Source organism: Schistocerca serialis, chromosome 8 (assembly GCF_023864345.2).
Source record: "Schistocerca serialis cubense isolate TAMUIC-IGC-003099 chromosome 8, iqSchSeri2.2, whole genome shotgun sequence".
NCBI lineage: Eukaryota > Metazoa > Arthropoda > Insecta > Orthoptera > Acrididae > Schistocerca > Schistocerca serialis.
In genome coordinates, this window is record NC_064645.1 from 327029541 (window position 1) to 327038752 (window position 9212).

The 9212-nt window shown below is 43.6% G+C and overlaps 1 non-coding gene across 1 annotated transcript; it reads left to right on the forward strand.

Annotated features, from left to right (window-relative positions):
• The first annotated feature begins 8854 nt into the window (after positions 1-8854).
• Positions 8855-8926, forward strand: Trnag-ucc (transfer RNA glycine (anticodon UCC)). The gene has a single exon. It is a non-coding gene; the product is annotated as a tRNA-Gly (tRNA).
• Positions 8927-9212: the final 286 nt, after the last annotated feature.

Here is a 9212-nt window from a genome sequence, read left to right on the forward strand (position 1 = left end):
AGTCCCGCAGTGGCCAGGAGATACGGTGAGAATTGAAGTGTGGGTCAATTAAAACACAGAGCGAACTTCATGAGATAAGACACATTGTATCCACACCAGCTGTTCTCACAGGACGTCATTATTAGGCAGCATTCAGCGAACAATGATCTCGCTTCTAAGTAACTGAGCACTAAAAGGCGAATCAGCTGCCTCAACTGTCATTCTGCCTTCCTCACCAAAAGTTTAGCATGCGAACATAATCGCGTTCTTTTTAACAAAGAACATTCTAAATCCTTTTGTAAGTGTTTGTATATAGTGAAATCTTCGAATCTCCCTCTAACTGCCACTGTCTTCATTTGTCTCTCTCCCACTGTTTCCTTCTTCTCCCGTTGATCTACAGTATATCAAATCAAATGGTTTAAATGGCTCTGAGCGTTATGGGACTTAACATCTGAGGTCATCAGTCCCCTAGAACTTAGAACTACTTAAACTAACCTAAGGACATCACACACATCCATGCCCGAGGCAGGATTCGAACCTGCGACCGTAGCGGTCGCATGGTTCCAGACTGAAGCACCTAGAACCTCTCGGTCGCACCGGCCTGCCTACAGTATATCCCACTGCCATTGTCTCCTCTCTCACTTACACTGTCTCCTTTCGTCTTTCTTTCCAGCTGCCACATTCTCCAACATACCTCAGCTGGTCACAAACTCAGGGGGTCCAACTTATCTTTTTCCTCTATATCCCAGTGTTTAAAATTTGGATCCAAAATGCGCCCTCTACCATTTCTTAAAGTTCACCAGTCTGGGAGGGTCCAATCTCTCCAAGTCACCTTTCACCTGTATTTTTCATTTCCACTGTCTCCTCTCACTTTTTCTCCCACTGCTTCTGTCTCCACCCATCTCTCTTTCCCTTTTATTGCCACTTACTCTTACTGACCATCAATATTTCCTCTCTCTTTCACTCTCACCGCTGCTGTGTTCATCCATCTCTCTTTATCTTCCACTGCCACTCTTTCTGTCCCACCATCTCCGTCTCCTCTCCCTATCTTTCCAACTGGCACTGCCTCCTCTCTCTTCCACTGCCACTGTTTCTCTGTTATTCTCTTTCTGCGCAAATAAGCGCAAGTACTTTCACGTGCCAAAGGAAGGCGGAAAGAGGGTTCAGGCAGTTGATTCCTCCAATTATCCGTCAGAGTCTTTTATCGCGGAACATTTTCGTCTTTTTTGTGTTCCCGACAGGAGCATTTTTCAGCTGGTTCTCCAGTGTATGTAGTTAGTGTGGAGAAGTGTGCTCGAGTCGGCCTACATTCTATATAAGTTGTCGCTGCGACCAGCGTCCATTTGACACTTGCCCGACAGCCGTCTCTACGGCATCGTGTACACGGTCGTGGCATTGATGGTCGTTCAGCGGGTTTCACATCGAAGCGGCAAGGAATTAAGTTTTAGGAAACACCCAGTTTATAGACGCAGCAGTAGGGAAAAAAGTATCCGTCATATTTCTCTTGCTTTTGGCTGAAATTTCTCCACTTACTTGTATAGCTGCCTCGATTCGTTGAAGTCCAATTATCATTAATGCTGCTCCTTTCCACTTGTCAGGCACAAAGCTGAGCAGACTGACACAGGCTTTCCCAACATATATAGAAAAATCAGCATCCAAGTTCAAATATCTTTGAAAAATTCTCCATTTGTAGTTCAATATTCCGAAGGCGCATTATAGGTATCCTCGAGCTCTGGAATGACGGTAATTCAAAATTCTCTTTGCAACTGTCGTTGGTAGAAGGAGGTGGCTGGGCAGCCTGAGAGTCACATACCTCACGAAAAAGTCATCCCATGACATCCTCAGCCGCCCGTGTACCTCATCGAATGTTGGTGTATGCATTCGAAAGTACTTGCAGAATTTCTCGGTTTTGCTCCAAAGCTGTCGAAGTAAGACGCGATACGCTCTGCTTCCATTCTTTTAAATTAATTGAATGAATCCATTGTACTCCGTTTCTCCTTCTTTTCAGGCGACGATAAATGAAACCCATGCTAGAATTTCATTTGACTGGGACTGGGACTGTACTGATAGACTGGGAAGGAATAAAATGAATGCGATGCCTTGCACACCAGTCGGGGGATAAGCGTGAAATAGTTGCGACGTTATAAGGTGTACACGGCCGTTTGGATGGCTGCCGAACAAGTGTGAAAGGAACGTAAAACAACCACACGTCGCCTTCCACCGAGGTGACAAAAGTCATGGGATACCTCCTAATATCGTGTTGGACCTCCTTCTGCCAACTCGACTTTATATGCACTCAACAACTCATTGGAAGTCCCATGTAGAAACAGTGAGTCATGACTGCTTCTGTAGCCGTCCGTAATTGCAAAAGTGTTGCAGGTGCAGAATTTTGTGCAAGAACTGACGTCTTGATTAAGTCTGGTAAATGGGTGCCCAAATCATTTGCTCGAACTGCCCAGAATGTCCTTCAAACCAATCACGAACGGTTGTGGTCCGGTACAGAGTGCACTGTCATCCTTAAATTTTCCATTATTGTTTGGGAACATTAAGTCCATGAATGGCCGAAAATGGTCTCCAAGTAGTCGAACATAACCAGTTACAGTCAGAGATTGGTTCAGCTAGATCAGAGGACAGAGTCCATTCCCAAGAGTCCATTCCATGTTAACACAGACCACACCATTATGGAGTCACCACCAGCTTGCAGAGTGCATTATTGACAACTTGGGTCCATGGCTTCATAGGCGTCTAGGGTCCAGCCGATATGGTCACGTCGAAATCTTTCACGTGAATCACGTGAGTGGAAATGACTGTTCCGCCAATTCAGTGCCCTTTTATACCTTGTCTACGCGATACTAGCGTCATCTGTATATGTGCACATCGCTATCCCATGACTTTCGTCATCTCAGAGAATATGCTATATTGCTGCTCGCAATAATCACGCTTGACATCGACAGGACTTGCACTACACAAAACATTGTCTTCGTTTCGACCACATTAAAAGGCGGGACTTTAATTCCTAAACTGTATTTTCATGTGTTACTAGCTGTACCAGGCCACGCTGTCCTGTGGCTCAGACTGATTAAACGGAAAAGAAAGACAAGAGGAAGCTTCTAACATGTATGGAAACTGGATAACGTCCTAATCTCCTTCTGTCCCCTGTCCCTGTCCATCGCCTCCTCACCCTCTCTTTAGCCATCTCTTCCTCCTTCCCCCTCTCTCTGTCCACCATCTTCTCCTCCCCCTTCCTCTCCACCTCCTCCTGCCCCCTCCTCTGTCCATTTCCTTCTTTTCGCTCCCTATTTCCATTTCCTCCCACCCTCCCATCCATCTCCTCTTCTCTCCCATCTCTCTAGCTCTGAGCATTGTTTATTTTTATTGCAAATTCAGATTCTGTTCCAATAATAAGCCGATAAGCCAGAAATGCAGGTTTTCTTTTTTCTGTAAAAACGATGTATGAGGAAGAAAACAATCCAGCACATTGTTGTTTAGCCCGCATCTCGTGGTCGTGCGGTAGCGTTCTCGCTTCCCACGCCCGGGTTCCCGGGTTCGATTCCCGGCGGGGTCAGGGATTTTCTCTGCCTCGTGATGGCTGGGTGTTGTGTGCTGTCCTTAGGTTAGTTAGGTTTAAGTAGTTGTAAGTTCTAGGGGACTTATGACCACAGCAGTTGAGTCCCATAGTGCTCAGAGCCATTTGAACCATTTTTGAACATTGTTGTTTATACAATTTGTCTTTTAAAAAATGGTACAAATGGCTCTGAGCACTATGGGACTTAACATCTGAGGTCATCAGTCCCCTAGAACTTAGAACTACTTAAACCGAAATAACCTAAGGACATCACACACACCCACTCCCGAGGCAGGATTCTAATCTGCGACCGTTGCGGTCGCACAGTTCCAGACTGAAGCGTCTATAACCGCTCGGCCGTTATGGTTAAAAACGTGTATAATGAGAAAGAATATACACGGAAAGTACATTTTGTCTAATGGTTTAAATGACTCACTATCGTACACAGATCAAAAAAAGTTTCGCATCGCTTCGCTTCCGAGAATTACGGAACCTGTACCGAAAATTGGAATAGAGATCAACATAAACATCACTTCCGCCCTTTTTATTGCTCATGAAAACCACACATTACATGTTGTTCCATCATACACGAGACCTTCAGAGATGCTGGTCCAGATTGCTGTACACTCCGGTACCTCTAATACCCAGTAGCACGTCCTCTTGCATTGATCCATGCCTGTATTCGTCGTGGCATATTGCTGTACACACCGGTACCTCTAATACCCAGTAGCACGTCCTCTTGCATTGATGCATGCCTGTACATGCCTGTATTCGTCGTGGCATACTAACCACAGGTTCATCAAGGCACTATTGTTCCAGATTGTCTCACTCCTCAACGGCGATTCGGCGTAGATCTCTCAGAGTGGTTGGTGGGTCATGTCGTCCATAAACAGCCCAGGCACGTTTGATAAGGTTCATGTCTGGAGAACATGCTGGCGATGTCGTTATCCTGAGGGAAGTCATTCACAAGATGTGCACGATGGGGGTACGAATTGTCGTCCATGAAGACGAATGCCTGGCCAATATGCTGCCGATATGGTTGCACTGTCGGTCGGAAGATCTCACAGCCGTTAGGCGCCTTCCATGATCACAGTGTGTCTAAGGCATTCAGCCTGACTGGGTTGCCTCCAGACACGTCTCAGACGATTGTCTGGTTGAAGGCACATGCGACACTCATCGGTGAAGAGAACGCGATGCCAATCCTGAGCGGTTCATTCGGTGTGCTGTTGGGCCCATCTGTACCGCGCTGCATGGTGTGCAAAGATGGTCGCCATGGACGTCGGGAGTGTAGTTGCGCATCATGCAGCCTATTGTGCGCAGTTTGAGTCGTAACACGACGTCCTGTGGCTGCAAGAAAAGCATTATTCAACATGGTTGCGTTGCTGTCAGGGTTCCTCCGAGCCATAATCCGCGGCTAGCGGTCATCCACTTTAGTAGTAACCCTCGGAAGGCTTGAGCGAGGCATTTCATCGACAGTTCCTGTTTCTCTGTATCTCCGACATGTCCGAACAACATCGATTTGGTTCACTCGGAGACGCCTGGACACCCCTTGCTGAGAGCCCTTCCAGGCACAAACTAACAATGCGGACGCAGTCGACCTGCAGTATTGACCGTCTAGGCATGGTTTAACTACAGACAACAAGAGCCCTGTACCTCCTTCCTGGTGGAATGACTGGAACTGATTGGCTGTCGGATCCCCTCCGTCTAATAGGTGCTACTAATGCTTGTTTGTTTACGTCTTTGGGCGGATTTAGTGACAGTCAAAAGGACTGTGTCTGTGATACAATATCCACAGTCAACGTCTATCTTCAGGAGTTCTGGGAACCGGGATGGTGCGAAGCTTTTTTTGATGTGTGTACTTGAAACAATCTACGACAAAGCAGAGGATTTTTATAGCAGACGATTTTCTTTCTCACTGTAAGTTTTAACAGAGAAACTGTACATAGTTTTTCAAAAGAAATGTAGTCTATGTCTGTTTGAACGTTTAATAAAATATTGTTTAAAATTTAAAGTAAATCGGTTTCAATCATTTCAGTTTACTGTCGATGTAAAATTTGCTTTATGTCGTAATCTGCTTTTTATAAAGTCTTGGTAACTTCGTACCACGGCAATCATTCAACTAATAGATTCTATGTGTTGTCAAAACAAACAGCAGTATAACATTTCCAGTGTTGAGATGGATTTATAGCACATTTCGAGAAAAACAAACTTTATTTTTGCAAACAACCTTTCACTATTATGTATTTTGAACGTATATTTGTAAATTTGTTCATATATTAATACAAATGTTAACGTAACGTATAAGAATTAGAAGTAAATCGGTCAAGTACTTTATGAGATTTTTGGTAAGAATGTTTCCTTTTCATGCATAACATGTATGTTTATATTTTATGTATATTAAAAATATACAGCAAATGTCAGTCTGAATTTTCATTAGAGTATCGTGTGAAAATTTGAAGAAAACCAGTCATGAACTTTTTGAGATTTTCGGTAACATCCTTTCCCATTCACATATTAAATATTTAGTTCATACATGATACACAGTGTGTCCCAAAATAATGTATATACTCTTTGAAACAGAATATCTCTTAAATTAAAGGAGACAGAAATACAATTTTTATAGGTAATAAGTTAGAAAGCGGTGAAGAACATAGCAAAACTTTCTTTTGTTTCAGGATTGTGAGCAAACATGGTGTTATCGTTTGAACAACGGAAATGGGTGATAAAGTGTTACTGGAAAACAGAGAATGTGTGTACGATACGCCGACGTTGGAGAGTTGAATTTCGAACACCACCTGCCGAGCGGGATTAGCCGAGTGGTCTTAGGCGCTGTAGTAATGGACTGTGCGACTGGTCCCGGCGGAGCTTCGAGTCCTCCCTAGGACATGGGTGTGTGTGTTTGTCCTTAAGATAATTTAGGTTAAGTAATGTGTAAGCTTAGGGACTGATGACCTTAGCAGTTAAGTCCCATAAGATTTCACACACATGTGAACATTTTTTGGAACACTACCACCGACAAAAGTAACACAAGAATCAGAGATAAGTCTGAAGTCGAAGGAACGGTGCACGATATGAAGCAGTACATGGCGGACACAAGAGAAGTTCAACAGACAATAAGAGTGTTGATGCAGTAATCCAGGCATACACACGATCCCCGGAGAAATCTGTAAGGCAATGCTCTCGTGAGACCGGGATCTGCAGAAGCAGTGTTCACAGAATTTTGCGGTCTCACAACTTTAAGCCTTATATTCCAAGACTTCTCTATGCTCTTAACGAGGATGATCGTAATATTCGAAGTGAATTTCGTGAGTGGTTCATTAACAGATGTGAAGAAGAGCAACGTTTCCAGGATCGAATTCTGTGGTCAGATGAAGCGACGTTTAAACTTGATCGAAAAATTAATTACCATAGTTGCGTGTACTGGACCAAGGACAATCTATACGTAACCGACCAAAGGCATGTTAACCTACCAGGAGTAACAATCTGGTGAGGCCTAGAGGATTAATCGGGCCGTACTTCTATGGCAACACTGTCACGGGCGAGTCGTACTTTCAAATGTTGGAAAAAATAACTCCTGGTCTTAGCATTGTGTTAGGAAAGGAAGATTATTACTTTCAACAGGATGGGGCGCCACCTCATTTTCATCCTGGATGTGAGGGCATTTCTCAATCGCACATTCCCTGCCAGATGGATAGGACGATGAGAGAGTGTGAAGTATTCCACTCGATCTCCAGATTTAACTCCACTAGACTTCTTTTTGTGGGGTACTCTTAAGAACACAGTATACGCTGCGAGACCATACACACTGGACGATCTTATAGAGCAAATTGAGCAAGCTATTGCTACTATTCCGTTGGAAACAATAAAGTCGGCATGTCGCTCAGTTGTTAAGTCGTTTTCGACGGTGTATTGCAATAGACGGACACCAGTTTGCACATTTACCACCTTAAGTCGGGCCATGAGGCACCTAACACCTCTAAAATTGTATTTCTAAGCCCTTTCATCAAAGAGATGTTCAGTTTCAAAGAGTGTATACATTATTTTGGGACAACCTGTGTATTGAAAAATTAGTATACTAAAACATGCGCATACTAGAATGAAGCGAGTGCCAAATCTTCAAGTAAATCAGGTGACTGCTTTTCGAGTTTTGCGAGCACAAACAAACGCAAGCTGATTTATTTTACTTCTTCACATTATTCCAAAACAAAAAATGGCCAGCATACTGTCCGTGCAGTACGTAATGGTTGATGGTTAACACAAACAAATGTACTTAGGTGATAAATGGATGTTTCGTTAAGTTCCTTTCTAATTTTTACCTAATAATTGTATTGTGTCACCCCCAAATCAGTTGCTCAAGGAGAGCTAGATGACCTAAACATCGGATCTGGAATCATCGAAGACCAAGAGCGGTACATTTCCGGACCTGCGTTCCTGTTTAAAATATTATGTACTCACTCCCCTCTACAAGTTTGTAACGGGAATTCCCGAACACACTGTGTAGCCTATAGACATGACACTGTGATGAGTGTTTTACGCTTAGACAAATTCAGCAGGTAATTTACTGAGACTCGTGTAGTTATATGGTTGTTTTCTCAATTTGTTGAAACCAGTGTCTTTCTAATATGATACAAAAACATAGTAATAGTATGATCTGCGTAAAATGTAGACTATTATACAAATTTTCAACTGGCTTTGGACTTACATACACTGCACTCAAAGTCGGATACACCTGTAAATGCTTTCGCAAAGATAGATGAAACAGTTAAACACAGGGAAAAGTGATGAATGCTCACTTTGTAAAGCGTGGTGCGTGAAAGGCACAGATCTGCGGTCGAGTTCTGGCCACTTTGCAAGAGTGCATAAGCCCTACAGGTAACTAACGAGAAGCCTTTTACTTTCCAAAATGTAGCGTCCAGACTTGCGTGAGAGCTATGGAGAAGAGCATTTACATCACCGTGAAATGTGGGAAATGAGGTTAAAATTCATCTTTTTCTTTCAAAGTGCAGTACAGTTACGACAATATCAATATGGATTAATTACCAAGTGAGACCTCTTTCGGGAAGAGAGTAAAATTCTGGCACTAGAAAGCGAAAGACATCGTTCGACCATTGTCACAAAAAACGTGTTTCACTCGCAGCCTAATTAATGTGAACTGCCGAGTACAGTTTTGTTTCCTGGAGTCGAGGTGAACGACCAGCTTGTTATCTGAACGGCCTCCGAGAGAAACCGCATCACGCTGTGTGTGACGTCACAGCGAAAGCAGAAGTACCGCTTGGAGTGGATCCTACAAGCCTCGAATCTACTGCGTGGGCGATGGTGGTGTAATGGTCAGCATAGTTGCCTTCCAAGCAGTTGATCCGGGTTCGATTCCCGGCCATCGCATGTATTTTAACTTTCCCCTCTCTTTACGGGAGTCAAGTGTCAATTTGTAGTAGGAATCAGATTGTTAATTAAGCTCTACATATACAGTAGAACACATTGCGTGTTTGTGAAATGCTGTATTGTTGCTCCCGGTCACGAAATATTGTTTTATTTCCACGAACTAACTTTTCGAGCTTTTCAAGGCGCATCTTCAGTAGACGCATGCAGAAGTTTGCACACTCATGAAGCTGAGCGTGGCAAACATCTGCAGGCCTTATTTGAAGATATGACCCAAAAAGCTCGAGAA